We start from the raw sequence: 13,924 nt of genomic DNA on the forward strand, positions 1-13,924 counted from the left end.
GCTCAGTTTTGAATTTCGATTCATCAAATTGCGCTTTGTAGGCCTCGATATGTGCGCAAACACAAGCATTAACAAGAGTCATCCAAGCTTAAGAGTGAAACGTCATGTGGAGAAAGATATGTTCAGATATGATGCACTGTCAGCTTAGTATTTTCAATATGGTAATTTCAGTGTGCAGTCTTGTCTGAAAGCCGATTGTAGAGGCCAATCCTGTATGAATGTAGGTGTTACTAGACCCCACTGTTATAATAGGCTTATATGCAGGCTATACAGATCAATTCCATGATCCAGCATGGCACAATATATTGTTACGGTTATGTGAACATGGAATGTGATGAGGCAGGGAATTCAGAATGAGACAGTTATCGCTGAGGGGAAGAGAGAAGTTGGAGGTGTTCACTGTGTATGGAGCTGTAATTAAGAAATAAGAGCCTACCGCAGGTCCTGTGGATAGATGTAATGCAACACCTACCAATACCGTCACAAAAACCTGAGATGCAAGAGAATTTCTTTAGGTCCATGTCATTTTCTGAGATTTTTTGAAAAGTGGTGTCACTTGTCCACATGTAAGGCAGCGTAGAATGTTATACTGACCTAATAAAAGGTTAATGAGTGTTGGAGGCTGGCCCTCTATGTTGTGTGCAAAAAACAGGCACACTGTCTAGAGGGTCCAGGCAACCACTCGTTGGTTTAGAGAGGGAAAAACTAGACCACCTCATCCTGGCATTTCTATGGTAGCTTGGTCGAGCAGTTAGGCTAATCTTGGAGAAGTGCAAAGCATCTGTTGTACTCACAATATCAATAAGGCAAGACACACACTCAAAAGAATAACTTGAGACCAATTTACAAAAATACTTCAGATTTTTCTAACATTTTTAAAAATTTAGAAAATATGTCTCAGTTCTGTGCGTAATTACGCACCCTAGGAATCAATGGACAAATTACTTTAAAAATGCATCTAAAATCAGGCAATGCGTTTACCAATGTCTCCTTTTGCAAATAGGTCAAGGTGTCAAAGGGCCCTGTGGACCAGCTCGAGAAGTTCAGACAGCTCCCGGTTTCGGTGGAAGCAGCTGCAGAAAGTTGTTGGAGCTGGTGCAAGGCCACTGCGGTGGACCACTTGGAACAGCACTGCACAGGTGGACTTCAAGGTGATCCGGTGGGTCCCCTTGGAGTGTCGAGGTCGTAAGGGGTGGGGGACCCTTAGGGCACAGGTGGATCTTCAGTTCAGGGCACAGGGCAGCCAGGTGCAGAGCAAATCGGTGAGCCAGGAGCTGAGTGCAAAGGTGCCCTTGGAAGCAGGAGGTGGGTTGCTTGTAAGTCAGCAGGGGCACTCTGGTGGGAGGTCATGGTGTTATCTGAAGTCCCTCAACTGGGGCTTCCTCCTGGTTTTTTTACAGTCCGGTATGAACTGTCCTGGGTGTCCGACGTTGAGTGACCATTATCCGGGGTTACTGCACAGTTTGGCCACTGGAGATCACAGTGCCACCAACCTTGGCAAACTTGTAGGTGTACTGGGTGAAATTTGGTTTGGCTGCTGTGTCCGGCTCCTTGGTCAGCAGCCAGTCAGTGAACTAGACTTCACTGGTGAGAGAGCGTAGCTTATATAATGTATATTAACATAAAATGTTTATATATTAAGGTGTGATGATGCCACATAGAAACTATAGTAATAGCAATTTGCTTAGACATGCGCTTGAATTGTGACCACGAAGAGTGACCACCAATGTATACGCAAACTAATAATGATGACCAAAATGTTTATGTTACGTTCAAATGAGCTTATACTAACATTTGCGTTATTAACCGTATTGAAAACCTCATAGGCCTTAAGTTAGCATGAGCTGCAGCTTAGCTGCTTGGCTCTCAGATTAAATGCATTTTTCTATTTTTCAGTATGCTGACTCACAAAGGGCCCTGACCCTGTTTATTCTTTTTCTTCGACTTGGAAGATGAATGTAACCATGTAAATCCGTTTCACACCACTTCTCATCGTCTTGCAAAATAAATGTTAAAGTAAATTGAAACAGTGTAGATTAATGTAATGTACAAGGTCATTCAAACCGGTGAAGACAATGGAACTGCTGACCAAAAGCTGTACAAAGAATTACAAGGGGATGAAGTCACACCGGACGTGCCACCTCTGAAGACGTCAATTATGAAGACCAATCAAAAACTTGTAAATTAATATTGGGTGACAAGTTAGATTACCTAATGTACTCTATGATATGTTAAAGATAGTGGGGTATAGCAAATGTCCAATAGAATTTTAGGGGAACGTACAACGAAAAAGGGATAAAAACCCATGTCACAGAGAGGTCATTTAGGTGGGTTAGGAAATGCTATTGATTTTATCCAGAAACTCTGTCACTCTGTTTGATGACTTGAGATTTTTATTAAAACCATCCTTGCCCTTAGTTTGTCCATTTACACTTTACCTCCTTATGAGGGAAGTGCCCTTTTGCCCCAGAGCTGAGTCCTGACTGATGGCGATTTGACTGATGTCCTGAAGACGAAGACTGAACCAGTGCGCTGACCTAATCCTTGGAGGGTAATTATGACAATGCATTTGTAATTTGTCTGTTTGCTTTTCCTTTCTAGGTACCAACTGCTTGCTTTTGACAGAGACCATAGCTAGATGTTTTCCAAATTAGTGTTCTAAATTGTTTTGCATGAAGCCCAACATGCGAATGCTAATCAGTGGTTAGGACAGGTGTTCCCCAAACTGACGCAAATAGACAAACGACCGAGACTATGCTTTGTTGAAACTGACGCAATATTGACACTCTGCTTAACTTGATCTATGTTCACGCCATGTTATGTTTTGATGTTTGTGATTCTTGCTTTAATAAAATCTTATCATAGTTGCCATATCGTAACTATGCTATTATGTTTCTTGGTATTGAGATTAACGCACTTGCTGTTAGATTGTAATTAATAGAGAATAAAACTCATAAAATTCTACTAAACTGGTGTGATTATTCATGACTGAAAGGTCATGGTAGCGTCATCAAACTGATTAATGACTTTGAATAAAGTGAAATGCATTGTCGTGATAAATATTGATGACATTATTGATGTATTGATTGATATATTGATTAGATATCTCGTCCTATGGTGTCTCTCAACTGGGTCAAAAGATTAATTGGCCTAAAACGAGTCCTGATGTGTAATAGAATATCATAAAGGGATGCGTTTACAGTTCTGGTAGCAGAGCGACGGTTTGGCCCTTTGGGGCCCTAGGACAGAGAATCATTGCTTAAATTATTTTTCTGAGATAATGCAAATTGGAGGTATGATGTGTTTCTAAATTCACCATGACTTTCCCGGGATCTCGGAGCCTGCCTAAGTGAGTTGGGAATGTTCTCGGCGTCATAGCGTGTGTGGTATAGGGTTTTGCGCTTGCTCAGCTTATGCCTTTTTGCAGGTGATTGTGAAATCTGTGTGTATTTAGGCCAGGTAAATGTTGTTTTAGTAGGAGTGGCCTACTCCACAGTATGAGAGTAGGGAAGTCGGCGTACTTCATATGAGTGTGGCGCTTTGTGCTCAAAATTATCCACATGGTTGGTTGTTCATGTACGGACCCGTCGTGGTCTAAGACTCCGGAGTATATTGACAAGTGTAGGAGACACTTGGGTTTATGTTGTAATCTGTGCGGTTTAATAGGTCAATTGGGCGCGGTTGACAAGTCGAGTTCGAGTCAAATTGTATGTGTGAAACCTTCGATGGAGATTTGGCAAGTTCTAAAGAGCACTAGGACGAACCATTGACAAGTCAAGAGTAGGATTTGCGGGTTGAATTCTGCATGCATATGCGGGAATTGAGAAGGAGAGAGTAGCGGCCGAGGCTTCAAGTGAAATCTCTGTAAAGTTCTGAAGCGAATGTGTTACCCTTCCTGTAGTAAACCAGCAGATTTGTGTTGTTGTTAAGGTGCTCGCAGTAAAATTTTGCATTCGTTTGGTGTGAATCCAGTGAGGGGCGGACGAGCCGCAAAACTTTGTCAGCTGCAGTGTGTGAGTGTGACGTCAGTGGTGCTGCGCTGAGATAGGTCAGTTGTCGAGAGGGGTCGCGCACGGATTGGATGCCGTCCGTGAGAGGCAATAGGTTGAGAAAGGTGGGTGAGGAGTGTACTGGGAACTAAAGTCACTTCTGATTAAATACAAATAAGAGAAAACGCAAAGATGAATTTTGTCAAAGCTTTTAAGAGTGCTCTGAAAGGAGATGTATACATTATGGCGAGTGAAGGGGAGCCTACACCGCCTGAGGGTACTCCAGCTTACATAGTTATGGAGGAGAAAGGTGTTGCACCTTGTTTATGGATGAAACAGTGGCGCAAATTAACAGAGAAAGAGGGATGTTTAGCGTTCCCAGAACATGGCGCGTTCAATACGAGGGTGCTAGAGAATTTGAGGTGGATGTTAAGTGTACAGAAACCACCTCCAAGGCCAGCTCAGTATGAGGCTTTAGCGATTTGGGGTCTAATGGCGATTAAACAGAGACAAGAGAAATTCCAAAAAAGAATAAAAAGGGCAGAAAAGACTTATGCAGAAGCTAGGTGGGATAATGAGAGAAAAATGTGGAGACAGGGAATAGTTGATGGGTTAAAATTGTTCCCAGCAATAACACACGGAGAAGAGACGCAGGGAAAGAAAGCCACCTGTAAAACAGACAAAGACTCTAGTAAGCCTAAGGAAACTAAGAGACCTTGGGAAGAGGAAGATGATTCAGACGATGAAGAGTTCATGGATCGGATATTACATGATCGCCCGCCACCTTATGCAGCGAGCGACAATATCCCGAGCACTAGTACGGGTCCTGGGAACCAGACGCAGGAGAAGGGAGTTACTGATACCGTACAGACTAGTGATACGGCTTCGATACAGAATGGTGTCAGTGTACCCACTGCGCCAGACATGCAGATACAGTTGCAACCTCCACCGCAGATACAGAGAATCTATCCAGACGTCCCAGTGCTAGAGACTACTACAAACCTGATAGTGCCGTCAGACCCGATATATACAAAATCGAGGTTAGTGCAGATTGAGCCAACTCCACGATTGCTGCCCCAGCCGCAACCACAACTGATACCAGGATATAACCCAGTAGCAGATCCTCCATTAATACCTGCCCCGGCTTCAGAGGATCATTTTGGAGCAGCAACTCCAAGAGGTTTGGGACCAGGTCAGACACCTGCCACAATATCATTACCAATTACTGTTGGTCCACCGGTACCATTGTATACACAAGGTAAAACTGGTGGACGTGATCAGGGAGCAATAACCCAGGATCTAAACGGAGGGGAATTCACAGGAACCCCTCGATCAATATCGCCAAGATCACAAGCAGCTGAACACCTCAAGTCTCTGATAAGCCTTAGTCCGATTGGGGCTCCTGTCGAGGCGATAAGACAAGTAGGGTCAAGCGTTTTAGCCCCTCAGACAATGAGTGTGGAAAAATCACAGACTCCAATAATGCAGACAGGAAATATCTCATTACAAGGTTTTTCTGTGCAGCAACTAAACGAGTGGCTGGGAAATAATAAACCTTCACCACTTGCTGCAATAGAGGCAGAGAAAGATGATTACCTGAATTTTGTGAGACTGGGGGTGGAAGCTGCTGAACTAGTGGACGGAACAATGGGGGTAAACAGATTAGAGTCATACACAGAAGCAGAACTGAGATATCTGTGTCCTAAGATTACTAAAGAGGTAGGCAAGGTACATCAGAGATTAGCGAACCTCGCAGACAAGTACAACATTGATATTGAGAACACTAAACATTTGAAAAGAAGTTACAGGTTAGACTTTGATTCAAAAGACTTTGAGCATATGAGGTCTGCCGGAATGAAAGCGCATTTAAAAGAAATACTGCAGAGTGCGCAAATTTGGGGAGCGCTGGAAAAATGGGAAGGCAGATGGGCAAAGAAAAGAGATAAGGAGAAAGGTGACAGTCCGGGGTCAAGTCAGGCTAAAGCTTCACCCGATACGGAATCGGTAAAAATACTACCCATGAGAGAAACAGCTGGTGGAGTTTTAATTCATGTGCCGTGGTCCAGAGGAGACATCCTATCTTTTACAAATGATTATCCCAGATTGAGGGAAAAACCGATCGAGTGGCATCAACAGACAGATAGGTTTGTGAAGCTTGCAAAGTGTCTCTGGGAAGACTTGAATACCTTGTTTGAGATCATTGTTCCGCCTGATTTGTGGCTCGAGTGCAAGAGAGGGGTAGATTGGCCGACGAAGGAGCCGGCAAGGGATAAGGTAACCGGAGCACCCTCTGAGGAGGTGATGAAGTACTATCATAAGGTGATTGAGTTTTTGAAGCAGAAAGTGTCGCAGAAGGTGACTGATTGGCAGAAAATCGACCGGACCTCACAGGAGGTTAAAGAATCAATTCATGCTTATTATGAGAGATTGTTGAAGGCATTCAAACATTACAGTGGTACTGAGACCATTGAGCCGAAAGATATGAACCATCTTGTGTTCAGATTTGTTGAAGGGCTAAGCCCAGAAGTTAGTCAGATGATTAAGAATCATTTGATTTGTTGGCAAGCGAAGCCGATTGATGAGGTGTTGCAGTATGCGAAATACTGTAGTGACGAAATTGAGCTGAAGCAGAAAAGGTTAAAGGAGAAAGTGATGGTGATGCAGATAAGGGCAGCACAGGCAGGAATACAGGGAAATGGAGTTCAATAGATGATACAGCAGCAACCACAAGTGAATGGTGTGTTTCAGGCACAATCGAGAGGTCGAGGTTTTGCGAATCGCGGTCCAGACTTAAATACTGTTGTGGTTCAAAACGATGTGCAAGGAATGAAAAAGATGTCACCATGTCACGCGTGCGGGGGCGTGGGGCATTGGAAGAGGGAATGCCCAAATGTGGTGTAGGATGGTGTCATTCAACAAAGTACTAATGTGGGTACATTGCAAAATATGAGAGGTCCAAAGTTGAGAAATCAAAACCCGAACTTTCAAAATAACATGGCTCAGATGCAAGGGTTACAGCCCATGCAGCAGATGCAGATGCCACGCGTTCAACCAGCGCAAATGCAGCAAGTACAACAGCAGGTTCCAATGGTACCTAGACAGCAAATGCAATTACCAATGGCTCTGATGGGACAGCAACAGGTGATGCTTCCTCAGCAGGTCACAGGTCAGGTGATGAGTCAAAATAATACCGTACAGCAATTCCCATTGCGTGGTGAAGATGGAATGAATGAGGAGTGGTCGGATGACAGCTCAGATAGCGAAGAGTTCAGGCTTGCAGCGTCCCTAGAGGTAGATCAGAGGGGACCCTATGTAGAGGGAAAGGTAATGGGTCACAAAGTTTCATTCTTGGTTGATACCGGAGCTACACGCTCTACAGTCAGAAGCGCAGAGGTTCCGAAATTACCACTTTCGGGGCGTGCCATAAGGGTGGTCGGAGTAGCAAACCAGTACCTGACAAATCCGATTACAGATCCAGTGCAAGTTGAGATCGGCAACTTCCAGGGACTGCATAAGTTTATAGTCTGCGATTCGAGTCCGGTATCCCTACTGGGAAGAGACTTACTGTGCAAGACGAAATGCTCGATTACCTGTTCCAATGATGGAATCGAGGTGCAGACAAACAGTGATGATGAAGGGGATGATGGTCAGTTCTCAGAGTCAGAGACAGGAACTGCAAATGGAGATTATCATTTGATTACATTATTCCCGATGCTTACAGTAATCGACTTACCTGCTGAATTACAAGGAACAGTGACAGAGAAAGTGTCGGATTTGACAGGAAAAGAAGTTGGCTTGATAAAAGGAGTGGAACCAGTCAAGGTACAGGTAAAGCCAAATGCAGTGTTTCTCCAGGTGCCACAATATCACATGGCACAAGATGTTCTTATCCAAGTCGCACAAATAATTGCAGATTTCGTGAAACAGGGAGTCCTGAAGGAAGTGTTGAGCAGCCCATGTAATTCACCGATAATGGGTCTGAAAAAGCCCTGTGGGAAAGTCCGAATTGTGGTAAAGTGTTGCCCCATAGCACCCAATCCAGCAGTGATTATGTTTCAGGTCCTGTGTGATGCTGAATGGTTCACCGTTGTAGACCTGTCACAAGCTTTCTTGTCAATACCTCTTCACGAGGATAGCCAGTTTTTATTCAGTTTCAAATTCCTGGATAAGGTGTACAGTTGGTGCAGAATTCCTCAAGGGTTTTCTGAGTCACCGTCCATCTTCAATCAGATATTGAAAAAGGACCTAGAATCCTTAGCACTGCCTTTTAACTCGACTCTAGTGCAGTACATTGATGACTTGCTGATTGCATCCAGGACAAGGGATGACTGTAGGTATGACACAATTGCTTTACTGAATCATTTGGGAAAGAATGGACATAAAGTGTCACCCAAGAAGCTGCAGTACTGCCAGAAAGAAGTAAAGTACTTAGGACACTTGATTGAAAGAGGGTCCAGGAGAATATCGAAAGAAAGAATAACAGACATTTTGCAAATGAACCCCCACAACAACAAAGAGAGATGTCAGGATGTTTTTGGGAATGGTGGGCTACTGTCGTCAGCGGATACCCAACTTCTCAATTATCTCAAAACCTTTGATAAAACTGACAGGTAAAGAGATTAAAGATGAACCGTATACCATAGCCTTGTCCAAAGAAGAGCTTGAGTCATTCATGGAATTGAGAGAGTGCATGTGCAGGGCACCAGCTTTGGGAATGCCTGATTACACGAAGCCTTTTCTACTGTTTTGTCATGAACGTGATGCTTGTTCTTTGTCTGTCTTAACACAGGTCCATGGAGGTGCAAATCGCCCTGTAGCATATTTTTCAGCTACCTTGGACCCCGTCGCAGCAGCTTTACCGGGTTGTGTGCGCGCAGTTGCAGCAGTTGGTCAGAGCCTCATGCAGTGTGAAGGCATAGTAATGGGATATCCCCTAACAGTAATGGTTCCGCATTCAGTTGAAATTTTGTTGACTCGAACCAAAACTCAGCACATGACAAATGCTCGACTTACCAGATATGAGACAATTATACTGGGGTCACCTAATGTTTCATTAAAGCGATGTACTGTGTTGAACCCGGCAACTCTACTTCCTGCTGAGAATACTGAGGTTAATAATAAAGAGGAAGTTGAGCATGATTGTCTTGAGGTAACAGAACTATGTACCAAGCCACAACCTGATATTCAAGATACACAGTTAAAAGAAAATTACTGCATTATGTTTGTTGATGGATCCTGTTTGAGAGACTCAGTCGGAATGCTGAGAGCCGGTTACGCTGTATGTACCATAGCTGGTATCATTGAAGCTTCCTGGCTCGAGAGAGTGTATTCCGCACAAGTGGCAGAGCTAATTGCCCTTACTAAGGCATGCCACGCAGCTGAAAATCTGAGAGTCACTATCTATATTGACAGCAGATACGGATTTGGAATTGTACATAATTTTGGCCAATTGTGGTCACAGAGAGGTTTCATGACCTCTTCTGGTTCTCCTGTGAAAAATGGTGAACAAATTAAGGATTTGTTACATGCGATTCAGTTACCTCTTGAAATTGCCGTGGTGAAATGCAATGCTCACGTTAGGTCACAAGACTTTGGGGGTCATTCTGACCCTGGCGGTCTTTGACCGCCAGGGTCACGAATGACGGAAGCACCGCCAACAGGCTGGCAGTGCTTCCAAGCCCATTCTGACCGCGGCGGTAAAGCCGCGGTCAGAAAACCGGGGCCGACGGTTTCCCGCCGTTTTTCCCCCGGCTGGGCGAATCCGCCAGGGCAGCGCTGCAAGCAGCACTGCCCTGGGGATTCTGACCCCCTTCCCGCCAGCCTGTTTCTGGCGGTTTTCACCGCCAGGAAGAGGCTGGCGGGAACGGGTGTCCTGGGGCCCGTGGGGGCCCCTGCACTGTCCATGCCACTGGCATGGGCAGTGCAGGGCCCCCCTAACAGGGCCCCATGAAGCTTTTCACTGTCTGCTTAGCAGACAGTGAAAAGCGTGACGGGTGCAACTGCACCCGTCGCACGCCCGCAACACCGCCGGCTCCATTCGGAGCCGGCTTCTGTGTTGCAGGCCTCCTTCCCGCTGGGCCGGCGGGCGCTAACATGGTTAGCGCCCGCCGGCCCAGCGGGAAGGTTGAAATGCCAGCAGCGGTCTTTTGACCGCGTAGCAGCCAAATGGCGGTTCCCGTCTGGCGGGCGGCAACCGCCGCCCGCCAGAGTCAGAATGACCGCCTTTGTGTCCATGGGAAACGGCTATGCAGATCAAGTCGCAAGGTTTTGCGCATTGAACTGTATATCGTTTAAGGATCAGTGGGAATTGATGCCGCAAACTGAAAATGACACATGCTTGAACCTTGCATTAAGAGTGGTCGATACCCTAGATGAGCTAAAGACACTACAGGGTTGTGCTAGCAAAGAGGAAAAACGCTCCTGGCAAAGAATGCAATGTGTGAGGGCTGACGACTTGTGGGTCTCAGAGGAGGGGAAGTTAGTTTTACCAAACAGTCTTCTGTCACAATTCGCAAGGCTCTATCACGGACAGGCTCATCTTGGAAGAGATGCAATGATCAGGTCATTTAAAAACAATTGGTTTAACCCAAAGTTCAGACATGCCGCAGAGGTTACCTGTCACAGGTGCATCATCTGTCAGCAGATGAATGCCGGAAAAGGGACTGTGGTAACTTTGAGCCACATAGGGAGAGCTGGTAGTCCATTTGGCAAGATGCAAATGGATTTCATTGAAATGCCTGTTTGCGGAGGATTGAAATACGTGTTGGTGATTGTGTGTGTTTTCATCCATTTGATTGAAGCTTACCCCACACGTAGAAATGACAGTCTCACAGTTGCAAAGCTGCTGCTTAGAGAACTAATACCCAGGTTCGGGTTTCCGGTCTCTATAAAATCAGATAGGGGCAGACACTTCGACAATGAGGTGATTAAGCTTTTGTGTGCTGCATTAGACATTGAACAGAAGCTACATTGTAGCTACCGCCCTGAAGCCTCAGGACTAGTAGAACAAATGAATGGTACCTTGAAGTTGAGAATGGCAAAGATGTGCACAGCTACCAATATGAAAGGGCCAGATGCATTACCCTTAGTGCTGATGTCAATGAGGAATACCCCTGATAAGAAGACAGGACTATCACCACACGAGATCCTAATGGGTAGAGCCATGAGATTGCCCGCAGTACCTGCGAATGCTCTAGTGAATATCACAGATGATATGGTGTTGGACTACTGCAAAGGCTTGGCTGATATGATTCGCTCTTTCTCTCACCAGGTAGAAGCTAACACATTGCCACCGATCGGGGATCCAGGTCACACCCTACAAGCCGGTGACTGGGTGGTTGTCAAGAAGCACGTGAGAAAGTCGTGTTTGGAGCCGCTCTGGAAGGGGCCATATCAAGTAATATTGACAACAAGCACTGCTGTGAAATGTGCAGGCGTTCCAAACTGGATACATGCCAGTCACACAAAGAAGGTAACGTGTCCAACTGCTGAGGAACTTGAAGTTTCCGGCACAACAGTTCCAGAAAAAGAAGTCTCAGGGCCAGAAAACAGCCAAGAGGGAACTGAGACTGCAGGAGAGCCCACTGAGTACAGCCTAGTCCCTCAAACAGTAAACGAGTTCGAGAGAGGTGACAGTGTGCCTATCTCAGTAGAGGCAGCAGGAGAACTAAATCAAGGAGAGGTTCTCCCAGAAATAGACGGATACGGGTTAGAACTTGAACCCGTTACAGATCCAGAAGAAGAAGGGGGAATAATAGAAAGAGACCAAAATACACCGGCATCCCCTAAGCCAGTTGCAGGTCCATCAAGAGAAAACACCATATTACAAGATGAGGGTGCTGTTCGGCGTCCTGAAAAGACAAACAGGAATCAGACGCATAAGGGAGATAACTGGCCAGAGAAACAGGCTGCAAAAGCAAGAAGCGTACCAGGTGAAACAATAACAGAAGAGACTGATACATCCCGAGTAGAAGATCTGAGTGAAGGAGAATTGCAAGGTGAACGCAGACTGAAAAGAAAGAGAACAGCAAATAGAAGGTACGCAGGTCCTGAGTGGGCGTATGCAACAACATCTGAATGGCAACAAGAATTCTTAGCATTCTGTTTCGATCGAGAAGTACCAGGCCAATACTACGGTACCTGAAGTAACTCAAAGGAAAAAGACTTTGCTCAAGAATCGAAAATTGAAAATCTAAAGAAAAGAGACTTATAAATTACCGGATGAGACACTGATAACCTGATTTGACTTTGAGAACCTGATTATGACAAGCTGCTAACCTGATTTGACGAAGGGGTCCTGGAGTGAGTGAAACGCTGTAAATATACGCAGAGAGAGAAAGACTTTTGCATCAAAGAAAAAAAAAAAGAGAAAAGAAAAGAGTTTTATATCGTCCTCAAGTTGATTGTTATTCTGCTATCTGATTCTTTACAGACATGGCTTATAATAGAGGTAGTAACAAGAAAGGTAAAGTGTGTGGTTGGTTGAGTCTTATATTAGGTATTGTGTGTGCAATAATAATTGTGGGAGTGATTGAGGGAATGCCATGGTTGGATAAGAAGGTGACTAACAATGCTTCAAAGCCTGAAACTACAACACTAACACCGTGGGAAAAGTTTGAGCAGGATGCAAAGCACTTGCATGAGGGAACTAATTCAAAGGGGAAACTTTCTACTAATGTCTTCTATCGCTTGCTGAATGAGTATGTTGAGACTATGGATGCGAAAAACTGTTATGTGTGCACAAAGATTCCTTCATCAGTACAAGAAGGGGGCACCTATCATAGCTTACCGTTAGCTTATGGGATAAGCTGTAGCTTGCTATTAACAAGATTCTATAATCAAGAGCATGTGCAATACTTTTATTCAAATCTGGATGTTGTGTTTTCTTTTGTGCCTGTGATTGAGTTTCTGAACAGAGGTTTCTTTGAACCAACTTATGCACACCGCAACAATCTGACCTGCTTATTGACACCTGTAGAGAAAAGCTTCTTAGATCACACTGATAATAGACGCAAAGCATTGAAGGAAAGATTAGAAAAGGGGTTAGAAAAACGCACATATGCAAATGATTATGCTTACACTGCAATAAAGACGCAAGGCAAACTAGCTATAGATGCATTACATGTAGGGAGGCTTTGTATATATAGGCCGAAATCTGAACATGACACTTTATTTGTGGGAACGAGTGAATGCAGACATGTGTTTTTGTTTCAGAGTAAATGGACATTCATGTTAAATGGACAAGATCCAGCGATCCCTGGGATCTATTATATCTGTGGACTTAGGGCCAGATGTAGGAAGCCTTTTGCGCCTCGCAAACGACGAAAAACGCAGTGTGCGAGGCGCAAAAGGCCTTACGCGATGCAGAGTCACATTTTGCGAGTCGGTACTGTGATTCCGACTCGCAAATAGGAAGGGGTGTTCCCTTCCTATTTGCGACCGCATCGCGATGTTGAGTTGCTTTGTGACCGCGAAAGCGGTCGCAAACCAACTCGCAGTTACCATCCACTTGAAGTGGATGGTAACTCATTCGCAAAAGGGAAGGGGTCCCCATGGGACTCCTTCCCCTTTGTGAATGCCACAAAAAAGTATTTTTCAGAGCAGGCAGTGGTCCTATGGACCACTGCCTGCTCTGAAAAAAACGAAACTAAATGGTTTCAGTATTTTTTCTTTTTGCAGCTCGTTTTCCTTTAAGGAAAAAGGGCTGCAAAAAGAAAAAAAAAACTGCTTTATTTAAAAGCAGTCACAGACATGGTGGTCTGCTGTCTCCAGCAGGCCACCATCCCTGTGAGTGTCTAGACTCGCTATGGGGTCGCAAAATGCGACCCACCTCATTAATATTCATGAGGTGGGTCTTTGCGACCCCATAGCGAGTCGCAGAAGGTGTCTGAGACACCTTTCTGCATTTCATTTTGCGAGTTGCAAATTGCGAGTCG

This window comes from Pleurodeles waltl, chromosome 5 (assembly GCF_031143425.1).
Source record: "Pleurodeles waltl isolate 20211129_DDA chromosome 5, aPleWal1.hap1.20221129, whole genome shotgun sequence".
Lineage (NCBI taxonomy): Eukaryota > Metazoa > Chordata > Amphibia > Caudata > Salamandridae > Pleurodeles > Pleurodeles waltl.